This window comes from Meriones unguiculatus, chromosome 9 (assembly GCF_030254825.1).
Source record: "Meriones unguiculatus strain TT.TT164.6M chromosome 9, Bangor_MerUng_6.1, whole genome shotgun sequence".
Lineage (NCBI taxonomy): Eukaryota > Metazoa > Chordata > Mammalia > Rodentia > Muridae > Meriones > Meriones unguiculatus.
The window spans coordinates 60,012,420-60,030,796 of record NC_083357.1 but is presented as its reverse complement, the minus strand read 5'-3'; the positions used below and the strand labels follow the sequence as shown (position 1 = coordinate 60,030,796).

The 18,377-nt window shown below is 37.4% G+C and overlaps 1 protein-coding gene across 3 annotated transcripts in view; it reads left to right on the top strand.

Annotated features, from left to right (window-relative positions):
* The window catches only part of Ints6 (integrator complex subunit 6), a 75,190-nt gene that overhangs the window by 26,469 nt on the left and 30,344 nt on the right, over positions 1-18,377 (top strand). Inside the window, exon 1 of one of the 3 annotated variants that reach the window (XM_021658350.2) lies at positions 2,903-3,041. The exons of the other annotated variants lie outside the window; for them this stretch is intronic. The gene's annotated coding sequence lies outside the window, so the exon portion shown is untranslated. Of the gene's footprint in view, positions 1-2,902; positions 3,042-18,377 lie in introns of those variants that run through there. 3 annotated transcript variants of the gene reach the window in all.

The window sequence follows — 18,377 nt, the reverse complement described above, 5'->3', positions numbered from 1 at the left end:
AGTTGCAGCAGGAATGTGTTCTGAATTGAAAGTGCATTGTTCCAGCAGCAGAAGAAATCTTGTTTAAACAGTTCAGTGTAGTGAAACCATTATTTTTCCTATTTCCAAAGGTGCTAATAGTAGTATTCTATTTCAAATATTGAGATTGTGTGTGTGTACACGTACATGTGTGTACAGAAGAGTCTGTTGCCTCTTCCATATTATGATTGCTGTGAAGGGACTCCCCCCTCCCCCCCACCGCGCCCCCAAGAGGTATTTGTCAAAATGAACTCTTGCCTTTGCAATGCTAACTACGTTTTTAGGACCAAGCTGATTACTTTTATAACTTCCTAGAGAGATGTCCGGTTAAGACACTTGTATAGAGCAAGAATGTCAGAATAGTTTCAGCATATGGGTTCAGTTGCTCTTGTATACTAATTTATCAGTTCTTAAAGTTGGTACTGAAGTCCATCAAACTTTGAGTTATTGAATTTGATAACCAGCATTTTTTTTTCTGGATCATTCTACACACTACACATTGAAAATAGTTTTACTTTATTTGACAGTGGTGTATAGCTATGCATTTGCCTTCTGATTCAGAAGTAGTATAGATTCTAGTATCTGAAATGATTGAGAAACTGAAATGATTGAGAAAGTTTTTGAAGGAGTTTCCCTCCCTCCCCAAAATATTTTTATTCACTGAAATCACAAAAATTTGCCAAACTATTATCAAACAAAAATTTATCAAACTATTTGATAGGTAAAGACTTAAAAATAGATATCTGGAGTGATTCCCTAAGTGACTCTGGGGATACTTAGAACATCCAGCAACTTTCTTTGTTTTAAAAAAGACTGAAAGACATCTTGAGTTTCGTGGAGTGATGGAATGTTTATGAGTTTTGTGTTATTCTGTAGTGGCCTCTTCATACTGATATGATTGGGATCTAGTAATTCTTAAGGAGTCACATCTTATTTGTGATTAAATATTTAGACTTGTACTTTGTTACCTCTACCAAGTCACCTTTGTAAGAAAATCCAAGAGAATTCATTGGATATAGATCATTTACATTTTCTTTTTCTGACTATATTTTTTGTCTCCATTTTCTTCCTTCCTGGATTCACTTTATATTCTAGGTACTGCAGGAGCAAATATGGAAGCAATAAGATGCTTGCCCCTAGAAAACATACTGTTTTTGGAAGTAGGCAACAAAATGAGCACTTGTAATATACTGAGTGAGAAATGTCAGTGCAGAAATAAAATGAAGTTTCTCAGAGAGTATAAACAAAGAAACTTGAAATTTTGTGTAAGGAATTGAGCTGTGATGTTCCAAGAGAGAATAGTATGCCAGAACAGTATGCTAAAGTATAAATACATGAATACCATTTAGGAGGTGATTATAAATTGGAAAGTATAAGATCCATTAAATATTATGCATAGAATGCAGTTGACAGTGTTCTAAGGATATAGAATTTTATTATGCTAACATTTGCAGGAAAAGGTATTAAGATTGAAGTTGACCAGTCACATTATTAAATTTGCATGTTTAGCAAAGCTACACTGCCAGCCAGGTGAGTGAGCAAAGACTGAAGACTAAAGGAGGGCACTGTATGGAAAGAATGAGTAGGCAACATGTGATAACCCAAGAAAAATCGTGTGTGTGTGGGAATTTAGCCAGGGTTAGGCAGGCAGGTAGAAACTGGAAGAGATTTGGTAGTATCTGAGGCAGGCTTTCAAAGATTGGTTAGGTAGGTAGGTAAGAGGAAAAGTATTTTACAGGGTTCTGATCCTAGAACCTTGGCCTCCTAAGGGCTCTGTGAATTTCTTAAAGTAATTTAAGCGTTGTGTTTGCACACATGTACACTATGCTAGGAAGAAGTCTATAGATTTGTCTCTGGTTTTGTTTTGTTTTGTTTTGTTTTGTTTGTGACAGTGTCTTAATATGTCAGTCTAGGCTGCCTTGAAACTCACCCACTCTCCTGCGTCAGGGCTTGGATGACAGTGTGTATTATCACACCCAACTCAGCTTTTAATCATATTTTAAAAGAATGGTCTAGTAAGCACTATTTCTAGGCTTTCAACATGTGTCTATGTAGGTAGTATTAATTACCTCAGTCAGTAAAAGACTGAGGATCTGAGTTGGTATCCCATGAAAACGCTGGGCTCTTTATGCAACTAAGGGCAGAGACACAAAGATAGCTGGGGTTCCCTAGCCAACTAGTCTAGCCTAAAGGCTGGGCTCCATATCCTTTAGCTTTTATATGTGTACACTAGAAAAAGAATTACCTCAAAACTTTACACGTGTCATTATGTAAGCCTTCAATTTTGCTATTCTGCTTTATCCTTCCAAGTGCTTTGAATGCAGCTATATATACCCAGTGTGGTCAACTTTTTGTTGAATTTAGTCTTTTTTTGTTATTGTCTGCCTTCCTGAGTCAGATTAAAGTCTGAGAAAATAAAAATGTTAACATTGGAATTCCTGATGGCCACACTAACATAAGCATTAGGCTTCTAGTTAATTATAAATATGTTGATTATATTTACTTAGCTCTAGTCCCACTATTTTAAACTTTTGGTTTCTATTTCCACTTCTGGTTCTTTTCAGATGTAATACAGTAGATTTTAAGTTTTTTTAGATTTATATATTAAAAATAAACTTCATGAAGTGACTGGAGAACAATCTTGAAACATTGGCTTTTACACCAAAGCAAGACTAAATTTTGGTCTAGACAAGGCTGTTTTGGTATATTTTTCCCCCACACTCTCTTTTCAGATTGAATTACTGATTCCCCCTCCCCCTTGTTTTGTTTGTTGTGGTTTTGATGTTTTTTTTCCTTTCAGCTAAAGGAGCAGCCCAGTGGTTTTCAAGAAGTGCCAAAGTGCACTGACTGTCTCATGATGACTGGTGCCTCAGGGAGGGTCATGATTCCTGGATACAGGATCGACCTGATCCTGGATGTCACTTCAAGCAGTCATATCGTGGGGAAAAGCCTTGTCTAATGGCTAGCCTTCCTCAAAAGTCTGATGCTAGTCATCTCGGAAGGCCTCAGAGAAAGCCTTAAAGGTGAGCAGAGTAGAGTGTAGTTCTCTCTGGGGACTGTGCCTTTTTTTTGTTGGAGAATCTGATTCAACACAGAATGATAACACTAACCTGATTATTCAGGTTTATTTGGTAAATTAACTTGAAGCTTAATTCATTGTTGATGATGATCAGACCCCAACTTTCAGTTACTAGAGGCTATCTTTCTGAGCTTAACAGCCATATTGGGAGGAATTTGGTCTTCCCATACTCTTCAGAGCCTTAGTTTAATATTTATTCTCATAAAAGGACATAGCCTTTCTGTTGTAGCGAAGTGAAATTGCATTGAGTTGTTAGCTACAACTAGATTTTTAAAAAAATAGCTCATGAAGTGTTCTTTTAGTTTATATACTTATTATCATACTAAATATCAGGCAGTTAAGCTTCAGAGGTTGATTAGAACAAGTTTGCATTTGACTTTTGTCTCTCCTAATTTTTTTTTTTAAACATAGTTATTGCTGGGCATGGTGGTGCATGCCTATAAATTGCAGCATTGGGGAGGGAGGAAGATTATGAGTTTGCCTGGGCTACATAGTTATAACTCTGTCTTAAAAGAAAACTGAAAAATAAACCAAATGAAAAAAACAAAAAGTGCATTAGCTGTGAAGCAGTTCATATTTTATTGAACTAAACTTGAAGAATATTGGTACTATATTTTTCATCAATGTCTTTCATCACAGTAAAAACAATTCTTGAGAAATGTTTTGACCATTTTAGTTTGAGAAGTTTAACTTTAGATTACTTTCTCTGTATTGTAAAGCACTTATGGAACCCAGTAGTTCATCTCATTTTCTAAACTTGAGTAAACTGAGATGTCCTGAGACCTAATTTCTTTTTGTTGAATTACTTAGTAGTATTAAATTATATGGGGTATGTATCATTCCCGGTGTATGTACGTTTTAAAGTTTAGTAATTATATATATTCAGACAGGGAATATAGCTCAGTATAGCATGCTTGTAGACAATCGGTAGGCCCTGGATTCAATTTCTTTCATTTGGGAGGAAAATCATATGTACTTAATCTCTGTGTGTATATATTCTAAAATTGCTTTCTCTGTAACATGAGATTTGTGTTCTATTTTTCTTTTTGTTGCTATGACGAAACACCAAAACCAATTTGGGGAGTTTATTACATCTTAAAAGTTTTGTCCATCTCTGAAGGAAGCCAGGACAGGAGCTCAAAGCAGGAACCAGGAGGCAGGAACTGAAACAGAGACTGCAGAGGAATGCAGCCTACTGGCTTGCTTTCCTTGGCTTGCCTAGCTGTTTGTCCTATCCAGGGCTGCCCAGGAATGACACTTCCAGTAATCAGGCTGGGCCCTGCCACATCAATTAGCAATCAAGAAAATCCCCTTAGACATGCCCACAGACCAATCTGATGAGGCAGTTCCTCAAATGAATTTTCTTTTTCCTTTTGTGTCAAGTTGATAATTAAGATTAGCCTTCACAGTTTGTAAACTTTTTAATTAAAGGACTAAATAGTGCCCCTAGAGCCTTTTGGAGCTAAGCGAACCACTCTTGAAAGTTGTTCTCTGACCTCCACACATGGACTGTGGCACATATATATGTGTATATGTGTAAATATGCATATAAAATGTATAATTATATTTTAAAGAAGGATGATTACATTTTCAACCCACGTGGTTTTTATTAGTTACTGAGTTCTTCTATTGTAGGAAGGAAGCACTCAAACAATATATCTGCACACTTTTTTTTTTTTTTTTTTTTTTTCAGAGATAAGACTGGGCTGCAGAGGGCTTTTGGACCATAGTTTGGGGAGCCCTGTAATGTCCTGTTTTGTATTTTGATGTTTGGGCTCGAGGCTCAGTGATTTGTCTTGAGGGGTGATTTTTTTTTTTTTTTTTTTTTTTTAATGTGCTAGGCTGGTGGGCTCCTGGTAGATCATTTCAGTTTAGAACTCATGTTACTCTTTCACAGTCTCTCCCAGCATTGCCCTTTGCATCATTCCATTTCAAGTCTTCCTGGATAGTAGAATTCTGAATTAAACTTTTTTCTTTCTTTCGTTTATAATGCATTTCCTTTACTGCTGAGCACAATGGCACATGCCTATAATTTCAGGACTCTGGAGGTAGAGGCAGGGGAATCTCTTGAGGTTGAGCTTAACCTGGTCCTTGAGTGCCAAGCATGCTGGCTGTGACTATACCCAGCTATTTCTCCTTTCTTTCTCCCAATTCCCCTTTCTCTTACACCTGTCTTTGTTGTTTTGGGGAGTTTTCAACTAAATTACTAAATTGCTTGGCTTTTGATAAGGGTGTGTGTGTATCTGTGTGTGTGTGTGTGTGTGTGTGTGTGTGTGTGTGTGTGTGTGTATGTTTTTTAAATGTGTGTGGACTTCTATGGACATGCATGTGGTAGGCAGAGGGATCGTTTGGGCACCTTCCTTTCCTGCTTTCCACCTTATTTCTTGAGACAGGGTCTCTAGTGGAACTCTGATTCAGTTAAACTTCCTGTCCAGAAAACCCCAGGAATCTTGCTGTGTCTATCTATAACTGGAATATAGGTATGTTCTGCTGTACTTGACGTTTTACGTGGGTTCAGCAGATCTTAGGTGCTCATACTTACTTATGTATGTATGTGTGAGTATATGTATGTATGTATGTGTGTGTGTGTGTATATATATATTTGAGGTGAAATTTTCAAAATAAAGTTTATCATTTTGAAATGAACAGTATTCTTTGGCATTTTTTATATAAATATGAATGACACATATACAGTTCTGGGTATTGAGCCCTGGGCCTCACATGGCTTCTGTAGCAAGCTCTGTGCCACTGAGCTACAACCCTGGCCCATCCTCCATCCCTATTTTTCCATCGACTTGTGCTTGATACCATAGGAAATGCATAAATCCTAGGATATCTTTTATGCATGCCCAGATAATTTTAGTTTGGATGTCCTTGCATTTAGAATTGCTGTTCTTCGAAGTAGTTAGAAAAAGTTCTAAAGATTGAGATTATTGGAAAGCAAGCCCTTAGAGAAGAGTGGTTGAGGGTCTGCCTTCTTTCCTCATAATAGATAATGTGAAATCCAGAAGGTAGAAGACCCAACAACAAGGAGGTGTCTACTGGGAAGGAGGAAGCAGAAATAAATCTATAAAGACCTAATACAATGTCCTTCTTGTCTTTTATTTCTTTTGAATAAAAGACTACCTAACTAAGGCAGTATTGTATTTGAGAGACGAGCTTTAAAGAACACTGAAGGCATTAAATTCTCTTGAAAAATATTACCTAAGCAAATCTGAGAAATTGGGACTGGAGATACTAGTTTTCCCCTTAGTAAGTTACATAATCATTTTCATTAGTTTTGAGATAGGGTCTCATGTAGCCTAGATTCAATCTCCTTCTTTTATTTCCCAAGTGTTAAGATTATAGGCATGTATCACTTGCTACCATACAGGGTTGTTTTCTTTTTGAATGCATATTTTCTCCAGTAAACAAACTGACAGATGAACAAGTCTCTAATCTGTGGGTCGACCCCCCCCCCCCACAGGGGTTATATATCAGATATTTACATTACAGTTCATAACAGTAGCAAAATTATAATTATGAAGTATCAACAAATAAGTTTTCTAGTTAGGGGGTCACCACAACATGACACTATTAAATGATTGCAGCATTGGAAGGTTGAGAGCCACTGCTCTACTTGAATGTTGGTGGACTTTTCTTTTAAGTTGATTTAGCGGTCTAATTGGAAAACAGTACAACAAAAGCAAAGAGACTTGTATTTTAAAGGTAGGTCTGACTGGGTAGCAGTCACAGAAGTAGACTTGCTTCATGTTCTTCGGGTCTCGGTTGCTTTTTGGTGGATAGTTGATGTCAAGTGGCTCATTTTACAAAACATCCTGCAACTAAGCTTTGGCTTTCAAGAAAGCAGCAGACTTTGGAGAGCAATTGGCTTCCTTACATGAAGCTCATTCTAGACTTACATAGGACAGTCCATATCAGCATTCATCAGGTAGAACTTGACAATTTAACTAATCTCTGTATGGGTTACATTGAGATTTGTGTGTGTGTATATTTGGGGGGGGGGTTGATTAGTAGGAGGAGGAACAAGGGATTGATTAGAGTAGGGGAAAGATCTGGAATCAAAGGAATAATAAAGACATTATACTTTTACAAACCTGAGTCTTTCTTTGTTTTATTGTATAATGGCTTGTTCAAAGCTTATATTTTGCCTCAGACTTAGAATTGGGTCAGGTTTTTTATGCTTAACAAGTGACCATGCTCCTGGTTTAGGAGTGATTCTTACTATTGTGTTGATGTTTCATCATGTGTCATATCATGTGTCATATTTCCCTCCTCCCACCTTGTGAATAGACAGGAAGTTTCTTATCTAAAAGAGAAAATAGATTATGAATTCATATTTATATTCACTTCAAATTTAAGTTATTTAAAATGCACAGATTGAAGTGTATGTTAAAGACCAAGTTTTGAATCCTGGCTCTGTAGCTAATTAGAGACCTAATTATATTCTCTCCTGTTACAAGGGTAGTGTTCTTGTCTTTAGAATGAGTATAACAGCATTTTAAGGTTAAAGTCCTTGCTGTCACTGAACAAAGATGAGACAGTTTTACAGGGTTTGAAAATTTCTTTTAAGGTAATCTGTGCACCCTCAGGATTGGGTTTAAGTGGGAGGTAGCAGTTTATTTGGTCAGAAGAAATGCCTGGGTAACAAGATTGTCTGTGAGTTCCAGATCAGCCTGGGCTACATGGAACTCAAGTGCTCAGGCTAGTGAGGACAGCACCCTCACCCACTCAGTCATCTTACTGCTCAGGGGGAAAAAATGTGTATGCTCAATCTTAACTTTAAGAAAGCAAAGAAATACCTTAAATTGTTGCCATTCCTTAGAGTCTAGGTTATAGGTATTAGATTGTTAAATAAAACAGGGAATCTGATGGGAGTTAGGATTACTGTATGAGTTCAGTAAATGGAGATTTTTTAAAACTGATATTTGGCTCTCCAAAATGATATATAAAGCTTTTATTTTGGTTTTCTTTATCTATATGCTTTAAATTAACTTTCTGACTTAATAGTTTATTATTTACTCCAGGTTAAATATTTTATGCTCAATTCTGAATGTTTGGGAAATAGTTAACATATAGTTGCATTCTTAAGAGTGTACATCTTTTGAGAAACATGTTCTGATTTGTGTTGGTGGGACATGTTTAGAACTTAGTTTATAGTTTAAGTCATATGGTATGGTTTTGAATGTCTAAGTATTTCCTCTCATTGTAGCAGTATAGATAGCATTAGGGTTGTAGGACACAATACCAGGCTCTATGTCATTTCTTTGTTTTTGGTGTCAGGTTTTTTTCATTGTTTAGTGTCATTCCCCTCCCCACACCACATGCCCACTTCTCCTTCTCTGCCTTCCTCCCTTCCTCCTTTCCTGCCTGCCTTCCTTCCTTTTTTCCTACATTGAGGATTAGACCTTGAGCCTCATATGCTACAAGTGTTAGTGCATTCTTTTAACAAATCATTTGTTTATTTTTATTTTTCAATTATGTATGGCTGTGTGGGTTTTTATACATGAGTACAGGTGCCTGAGGAGGCTAGAAGAAGGTATTGGATCCAGTGGAGCACGTTACAGCTAGTTGTGAGGTGTCTGATGTGGGTGCCGGGAACTGATTTCGGGTCTTCTGGAAGATCAGTATGTGCTTAACTGTTGAGCTACCTCTTTAGTCCTGTCTTTTTTTTTTTAATTATATGTATTTGGTTTGTTTTGTATGTGAGTTGAATACATACGTGCCATGGTGCCTCTGCAGAGGTTGTTTTTTTGGGAGTCAGTTTTTTTTCTTCTACCTTGTGGGTTTTGGTGGCAAGCATTTTTATCTGCTGGCCCTCTTGTTGGCCCATTTCTTTTCATGACTGCCTTTAATCTGTCACAAGTGGCAGAATTTCTCTAATATATGCCATTTGTGTATTTATTCTGCTCACACTGTCTTATTGCTTTCGATTGTTGAGTAGATTCCTCAATTCCTTCACAGTTTAGCCAGTCACATCATTAGTCCTTTCCTTTTCATTCAGCCATACTTATTGAACAACTTCTGTGAGATAGATAAGCTAGAGTCTAAGCATAGAATAGAAAGCAAAGTGAACAGGAGTCCTGCCTCAAGGTTCTGGAGAAAATGGAAATTATTAAAGATAATTAGGTGGATGAAAGTAAATTTGCATTCATCATTTATTCTCCTAAAAGGGAGGAATATGAAATGTTATCTAGCTCAGTGGAAGAGTGCTATCTTTGTATGTGTGAAGTACTGGGCTCAACCTCTAGCACTAGGAACAAATTGGGGAAGAGTAGAGAGGAATATTTTATGAGGGCTTAAAGTTACTATAGTAGATCTAGTCAGTAAGGTCATGGGTTGTTAGTATCTGAAGAGAAGCCAGTGTGGTGGCTCAGTTCTGCAGTTTTAGCACTTGAGATAGAAGGATTCCTGTGCCAACTTGGGCTGCAGAATGACCCTCTGTCTAAGAAAAGACCAGAAGAGAGGAAGATTGACCCAGGAAGAGGGACTGTTTTCCTCTGAAGGAAATGCTTTTAGAATGAGAAACTAAAACTAGTCTAATGGCACTTGGAGCATTAACAAAAAGTGTAGGGGGATGTATTCTGGCAGGGTAGCTCAGTGTTTGAGAGCTTGCCTAGCATGAACAAGACAGGCAAATGTCCTTGAAAGTTTTGTGTAGTAGTTGGAGAAGAAGAGAAGACAAGTAAGTTCTGGAAGACTAGGTAGGCACTGCTGAATTAAATTTAGCAATTTGAGCAAGGAGATGGTGTGGTAGTACAAGAGATGACTAGCCCCACAATTTAAAGAAATATTTAGGACATTAAATTAGTAAAAGTCACTGTCAGAAATTGTATTTAAGGCTTAAGGGTCAGGAAAAATGGCTGCTACAGAACTATGTAGATAATAATGATGGTGCCATTCATTTCCTGGCCTAGATTTTGGAAGAGTTATGGAAGAAGAAAAATCATGAGTTCATTTTAGAATGCTTAGGGTTGGGGGAGTGGGTTTTGTTTTTGTTTTTTGAGACAGGGTTTCTCTGTGTAGCTTTTTCTGTCCTGGACTTGCTTTGTAGATTAGGTTGGCCTTAAAGTCACAGAAATCTGCCTGCCTCTACCTCCCTAAGTGTTGGGATTACAGGCCTGCACCACAACACCTGGCTTAGGATGGTTTTAAGGTATCTGAAATCACTTAAGAGTAAATATTGGGGCTGGAGAGAAGCCTCAGAGGTTAAGAGAACTGGCCGTTCTTCCAAAGGTCCTGAATTCAATTCCTAGCAACCATGTGGTGGCTCATAACCATCTATAATGAATTCTGGTGCCCTCTTCTGGCCTGCAGGCATACATGCAGGAAGACTGCTGTATAAATAATAAATAAATAAATAAATATTTAAAAATAAGAGTGAAGAACCTTTCTCAGTCTGTAGGCTGTCGTTTTGTTCTGCTGACAGTGTCTTTTGCTTTATAGACGCTTTTCAGTTTCATGAGGTTCCATTTATTGATTGTTGATCTTAATTGTGTTGTTGTTGTTGTTTTATGCAGAAAGTTGTTTCCTGTGCCAGTGAGTTCAAAGCTCTTCCCTACTTTTTCTTCTAACAGATTTAGTGTGTCTGAATTTACATTGAGGTCTTTGATCCACTTGGACTTTAGTTTTGTGCAGGGTGATAAATATGGATCTATTTGCATATTTTCTACATGTAGACATCCAGTTAGACCAGCACCATTTGTTGAAGATGCTGTCTTTTTTTCATTGTGTGGTTTGGGCTTCTTTGTAAAAAAATCAAGTATCTGTAAGTGTGTGGGTTTATTTCTGGGTCTTCTATTCGATCCCATTGATCCACCATTCTGTTTCTATGCCAGTACCATGCAGTTTTTGTTACTATTGCTCTGTAGTATAGCTTGAGATCAGGGATAGAGATACCTCCAGACAATCTGTTGTTGTACAGGATCATTTTGGCAATTCTGGGTTTTTTGTTTTTCCATATGAAGTTGAGAATTGTTCTTTCAAGGTCTGTAAAGAATTGTGTTGGTATTTTGATGGGAATTGCATTGAATCTGTAGATTGATTTTGGTGGGATGGCCATTTTTACTGTGTTAATCCTACCAACCCATGAGCATGGGAGATCTTTTCACCTTCTGATATCTTCACCAACCCTGTATCTGATAGAGGGCTAATACTGAGAATATATTTAAAAAAACTCAGGAAGTTAAAAAGCAACAAATCAAGTAATCCAATTAAAAAATGGGGTACAGAGCTAATAAACAGAGAATTCTCAATAGAGGAATACCAAATGGCAGAGAAACACTTAAAGAAATATTCAGCCGTTCATAGCTATCATGGAGTTGCAAATCAAAATGACCCTGAGATTTCACCTTACACCCATCAGAATGGCTAAGATCAAAAACCCAAGTGACAACACATGCTGGAGAGGATGTGGAGAAACGGGGACCCTCCTCCATTGCTGGTGGGAATGTAAACTTGAACAACCACTTTGGAAATCAATCTGGTGCTTTCTCAGACAGTTAGGAATAGCGCTTCCTCAAGATCCAGCTATACCACTCCTAGGTATATATCTAAAATATGCTTAAGTATACAACAAGGACATTTGTTCAACCATATTTGTAACAGCTTTATTTGTAATAGCCAGAAGCTGGATACAACCCAGATGTCCATCAACTGAGGAATGGATACAGAAATTGTTGTACATTTACACAATGGAATACTACTCAGCAATTAAAAACAAGGAAATCATGGAATTTGCAGCCAAATGGTAGGATCTAGAAAATATCCTGCATGAGCTATCCCAGAAGCAGAAAGACACACATGGTATATACTCACTTATAAGTGGATATTAGACATATAATACAGGATGAACATATACCTAAAGGAGCTAAGCAAGAAGGAGACCCTGGGTAAGATGATCAGTCCTCACTCAAAAAGGCAAATAGGATCGACATCGGAAGAGGGAGAAAACAGGAAACAGGACAGGAGCCTACCACAGAGGGCCTCTGAAAGATTCTACCTAGCAGGGTATCAAAGTAGATGCTGAGGCTCATAGCCAAACTTTGGACAGAATGCAGGGAATCTTATGAAAGAAGGAAGAGATAGAAAGACCTGGAGGGAACAGCAACTCCACAAGGAGAACAACAGAGCCAAAATACCTGGGCCCAGGGACCCTGCAGAGACCAATACTCCAACTAAGGACCATTCATTGAGATAACCTAGAACCTTTACACAGATGTAGCCCATGGCAGCTCAGTGTCCAAGTGGGTTCCCTAGTAATGGGAACAGAGACTGTCTTTGACATGAAGTCAGTGGCCTGTTCTTTCTTTGATCACCTCCCTTTGAGGGGGGATCAGCCTTACCAGGCCACAGAGGAAGACAGTGCAGCCAGTCCTGATGAGTCCTGATAGGTTAGGGTCAGATGGAAGGGGAGGAGGACCTCCCCTACCTATCAGTGGACTTGGAGAGGGGCAGGGAAGAGAAGGAGGAAGGGAGGGTGGGATTGGGAGGGAATGAGGTAGGGGTTACATCTGGGATACAAAGTGAATAATTAGTATTAAAAATAAAAGTAAGAGTGAATGTTGAGTAGAGAAGAATTTGGTATTCAGAGGAGAATTTGGCTGGGTATATTCAAGTTGTTATCTAAATATTCCTGTGAACAGGTGGGTTAGGGCTGAGTATAAGCTGCCAAGAACCCAAGACCAAGCTTACAGATCTTCAGCATTTAAAGCTTAGGTATTTGGGATTGAGACTGAGGTGAGGTTGAAGCTAGGAGCAGCCAGAGAAGAGGGAAGCCATAAGGATACTTCGAGGTGAGAAAGCTAAAGAGAATTAAAAAAAAATGCTGTTTTGAAGGTAAACCTCAAAATTCTCTAGATTTAATAATGCCTGTAGTTATCAATTGATGCATAACATACCATCTTGAAACTAACTGACTTAAAACAATTTATTCTTTGGATAATGTGGGCTGGTGCATTCATCTCTGGGCTTTTGGTGCTGAGTAACTTGGCTTCTTTTTCCTGGAGCTTGTCCCCATCATTCAGTAATCCAGTTTAAGTTTCTTTACATCGTTTCCATTTTCCACAAGGGAGAAATAGGCCTTCCAGGGCTTAATAAGACTTAGTTCAGAATAGTTGGGGCACCCATGCTGTTTACCATAGCAACTCAGGAAGAATTGATAAGAATTGGTGCCATTTGTTTAAGTGGAGTGCGTGGATTGGCAGGTAACTAGATGAAGAGAAATGCATATTTTTATTATCTCTAAGCTTGACCTGAACTGGACTGCTGATTCTCTGAATGCTAAGTTATTTCTTTGTTCCCTTACTAAAATCCTACCCATTTGTTTGTAAGCCACTTGTTGAAGTCTACTTTGGGATTGTATAATAAAATAAACTACTTGTTTGTTTTTATTTTTCTCTCTCCTTCTCCACTCCCCTTCCTAGTCTCCTTTCTACTGGTCTTCCCCCTCTCCCTCCTTCCCCTCTTCCTCCATCCTGCTCCCCTCGCCCCTCTTCTTTTTCTTTTTCTTTTTGATTTTCTTTCTCTATGTCTCCTCTTATTTTGGAGGCATGGTCTTCATGCCATAATCCAGGTTGGTATTGAAATTACGGTGTCCCTACTCCTTTAGCCTTTTGCCTGGATTATGTAGGTTTGAGCTGCTGTGCTAGGCTTAAAGGTATTCTTAAAGTCTCCAGTTCTCTTTTGTTCTTTCCCTGTCTGCTCTAAAGTTTAGTTTTCGATCTTAAGTGTGTGTGATTGGGGGGAGGCTGTTGTTCCTCCTGTGTCTTTAAAAACTATCCTTACTCTTCATTACCTTTCCAAACTCCATGCAGTTCTAAACTTTCAGTAAGCTTTCATTCTTTACTTCTGCCTGGGATGTTTTTCCTTGTTTTCCCCTAGATTGTTAAAGATTCTTCTGTATCTTGTGCATACTTTTACTATTGATTGTACATATAGTACAGTTACTTATGTGATTTGAACGTAAGAAATTATACCGTGTAACATGTTACCTTACATTAAACACAGCCACAGTTTGATTTATAATCTCTATTCTGTTTTAAAAAAGATCTCAACTGATAACAAGTGGGCCTGATTATATCTTTGATACTCTGCCAGGCTCATTGGTAGTTGGCTGTTGCAGAAACTACAAAAGAATGTTATGGTTTAGTTTGTTAGGTAAAAAAATTACAAGAAATAAAAAATGGTCAAATTCTTTGTATATCTCAGTAAAGTGAGGTTATGTTCTGTGTGGATCTAAGTGGAATTATGTCCAACTTAAGTATATTTTCATTGATAGTGCTGATAAAATAACCGCAATGGCATCTGCACAGGAAATATTTTTATTTACCCTTTCTGTGTTCCAGGTGTTGGGCTGATTTTGTAGCTCATAACTTTATTATGTCTGGGTACATAAAAGTGCTGTTTGGAGAGTTAGGGATGTACACAGGGATAGAATTACACTTGTATATCTGGAGATGGGACTACCTGGTTTTATGTTTTTGTTTGTTTTTGGTTTGTTTTGTTTTTCTTTAAAACTATGTAGCCCTGGCTGACAGGGAGCTCACTTTGTAGATCAGTATGACTTTGAGTTCACAGAAATCTGCCTGCTTTGCCTTCTGAGTACTGGTATTAAAGACATGCCGCCACCATATCCAGCTCCATCACACTTATTTTATGGAAACTGTGTCTATATATGGTGTTGAGGTGGAGGTAGCAGCCCACTGAAAGGTGCTTACACTCTGGGTCTCAACTCTCATTCATTATTTTCTTCAGAGTTTCATTTGGCAGATGTTATGGTGAGAAAGACTCAGCCAGCCAAGTAAACAAGGTCATTAAAGCTCAAGTGGGAAGGGCTATTATGAAAGGACATATATGTGCAATTACTTCAGTAATAGAGCTGGTTAGCAGAGCATGCCAGAGCATTGACATGTCATAAGTGTCAGTGCAGGCGATAGTGTGCTCTCAGCAAGGAATTGACTGAGTTATCAAAGCCAGATGTCTGCTCAGATGCAGGTAGTCTACTGAAAAACAATTTACCTTTTACTCTTTGTTGGCTTCTGTCTATTTCTTATATTCTGCAGTTTAAAATGTAGATCATATGTAAAAGTTTTGGTTATTTGAGGTTTTATAAGTTTTTCTTAAAAAGTGAAACAGCTAAAATATCTTCCACATGGCAGCTTACAAACAACCAGAACTCTAGTCCCAGGGGATCTAACATCCTCTTCTCACCTGCAGGCACACATGGTGCACAGACTCATATGTAAGCCAATACTCATCCACAGTAATACAAAATACATCTTAAAAAATTCAAATCCATTTAAGACTATTATCTTTACTTTTGCTTATTTGGCTTTTAATATCCTTATATATATCTGTCCCATAAATAAATAAATTGCTAAGTAAGGTCATAGATAATTAGGGTCTGAGCCATTGTCAAATGTGAGACCAAGAATGGGAGAAAAGCCAGTAAAGTGCTATGCAAGTGTGAAGACCAGTTTTTGGGCATGGCAACAAGTCTGTAACCTCTTGCTGGAGGTGGTGGAAGCAGGGAGCTGATTGACCAGTCAGTCCAGGCAAAACCTTTTCTCTCCAGGTTCAGCAAGAGGCTGAAGCTACAGCAAGAGACTGTAGTACTCACACACTACACACTTAATGACAATCAAATAGACTATTGCACTTTAATAAAGACAAGGTTTGACATGAAATATGATAAGAGGTCATCAACCTGCTCTGTCGTTTGTTTTCAGAGTGATGTTTGGAAGAAGTTTAGTTTTTCTAAGAACTCAAAGGAGTTTCAGGGGGAAAGGTAAAGCCACCAAGGGGAAAAAGAGAGACAGTTTTTGTTTTTGTTTTTTTGTTGTTGTTGTTGTTTTAGATTAAAGCTGTATTTGATTTCCTTTTGACCACTAAGAGACTCACATATATTAATAAAAGTACTCATTTTAACAATATGGAAAACCTCACTTATACCCAAGTTAAACTGTCTAAGTATAAAAAGAAATTTTCTTTGTATATTTGTTCATTAGACTGACACATTGCCAAGTATTGTATTATATAAAGGCCAGTAATACAGTTATGGGAAATATAACTGTTACTAAGTCACATCTGATTTATTGAATTCTCAAAGTTTACAGTCCTTTTTAGTTCTAAATTTAATTGTATAGCAGATATTGTTTGAGGGCATTCTACAAACAGAATGCATATAATCTGAGCATATAATCTCACACTTCATTTTATCTCTGCAAGTGGAGTAATGATATTTTTTACCTGCACTTACTTGTTACAAATATTGTGTGTAAATCTTGTAAAATTGAACTCGAAATGTGCTATTATCATATAGTTAGCCATGTTTTGAGAATTAGAAGAGGAGAGAAAAAGAAACATTGGTTTCTTTTTCTGTTAGCTGGTAGGGTGGGTTGGAAGAGTAGAGGATCGGAGCACAGCAGTGACCCCAAAGTGATCATATGAGGCTTGCGGACCAAGTTGGTGGTTTATAATCACTAGCTTAATTCAGAAACCATTTAAATTTTTTTTAAAAGAAGATATCTTTTAAAGTTTTAGGTTTTTTTTAATTTGAAAACATTCTTTTAATAATAATGTTTTAATATTTGGGTTTTTTGCATGTGTGTTCTTTCAGTAATAGTTATGTTGTGTGATCCAGTGTTAATGGTCATAAAATCAGGAACCAGGCTACCTGTACTTTAATTCTGTCTCCTCACTGTATACCCTCTAAAAGTTGCTAAAGTGCTTCCTTGCTTTAATTTTTTACATCTGTAAGTGGAGATTATAATGGCCGTTGTTTCATCTGTGTGGTGTAGAACAGCATGTAGCATTTAATAGTAACCACTGCAAAAGTAGCATTATTATTTGTGGCTGTTTGTTTATTGCCGGGGCCTCAGTCTTGTGTGTATGTATTTTACCATCGAATTACAGCTGTAGTCCTGTGGCTGGGGTTTTTGTTTTGTTGTTGTTGTTGTTGTTGTTGCTGTTGTTTGAGATAGTCTCACCACGTGGCTCTGACTGGCATGAGGTACTTACGTGTGAATGTTTTTCTACTAAAATTTCCCAAGATAGATAGTATCTCTTACAAAAATATTTTCTTACCAATTGTTCAAAAATAGAAATCCTGCTAAATACCACGAAAGCTGCTGGTACTGTGATTTTTAGTTTTCTTCTTTCTGTTTGTTAGGTTTCATAGCACAGCTATGAAAGAGATTCCTAAGGAATAATGCCTTCCTTCCTCACACACCAAGCTTTCTCAGTTTTGGAACCATGTTTTATTATTCATCTTTAAATCACCCAATCCTAAATTTGCCTTATGCTACATTGGTGGGCAGGAGTTGAGTGCATTTGCACATACTTTTTAGGTAGCTGATCATATAGAGATATTTTTAGGCTAGTAACAGATGTGTGATCTTTGGAAGTAATTGTCTAACCTATCTTCTATTTCTTTGAAGCACTGTGAAGTTTTATCTTTGCTTTTATATAAAATAATGACATTATTTTTAAAAAAGCTGGATACCTAAACAATTTGTTGGCTGCTACAATTAACTCAGTATGGTCTAGTATTTTGGAGAAGAATAAGTAATATACTCTTTCTGTCATACTTACTTAGTTGCGTTCTTTTAGTTGTGTACTGTAGCACATGGAAGAGAACTCTGCAGATACGTGTGTGGTCATTTTAAATTATTTTTTACTTTATTTTATGTATGAGTGCTTGATTCTGCTTGTATTCCTGCATGTCAGAAAAGGGCATTAGATTATAGTATAGATGGTTTTGAGGCACCATGTGGTTGTTGGGAATTGAACTTAGGACTTATGACAGAGCAGACAATGCTCTTTATCTGCTGAGCCATCTCTCTATCCCCTTACATGTTTATTCATTATTCTCTTACATAATGCCATTTTTGTGCCTCTTACACAGTTTTTTGGGCCATGTTGTCCTTTATTACATAAATATGCTGGACATAACAGGAAATGACACTTTTGCTTTAACCCTCTATAGAGATGCTGTTTTGTCCAAATCATTTGTGTTTTTGACTGAAGAATACATTGTACAGCCATCTGAGTAATACGTGTACATAGAAAAGTGGCTGTGAAATGAAGCAGTGAGAGGGTGCTGTTATATGATAAAGATAACTATGTCAGTTAGATAGCCTTACCTCTTAAAGTACACCTCTAGATGAATTCAGGTTTAATTCTAAGTGCTAAATTTAAAGTGTTTTTAGAAGAAAAGAGTGGTGCATCTTCATGATTGATGAGGACAATAAAAAGACACTAATACTGAAAGAAAAAAAAA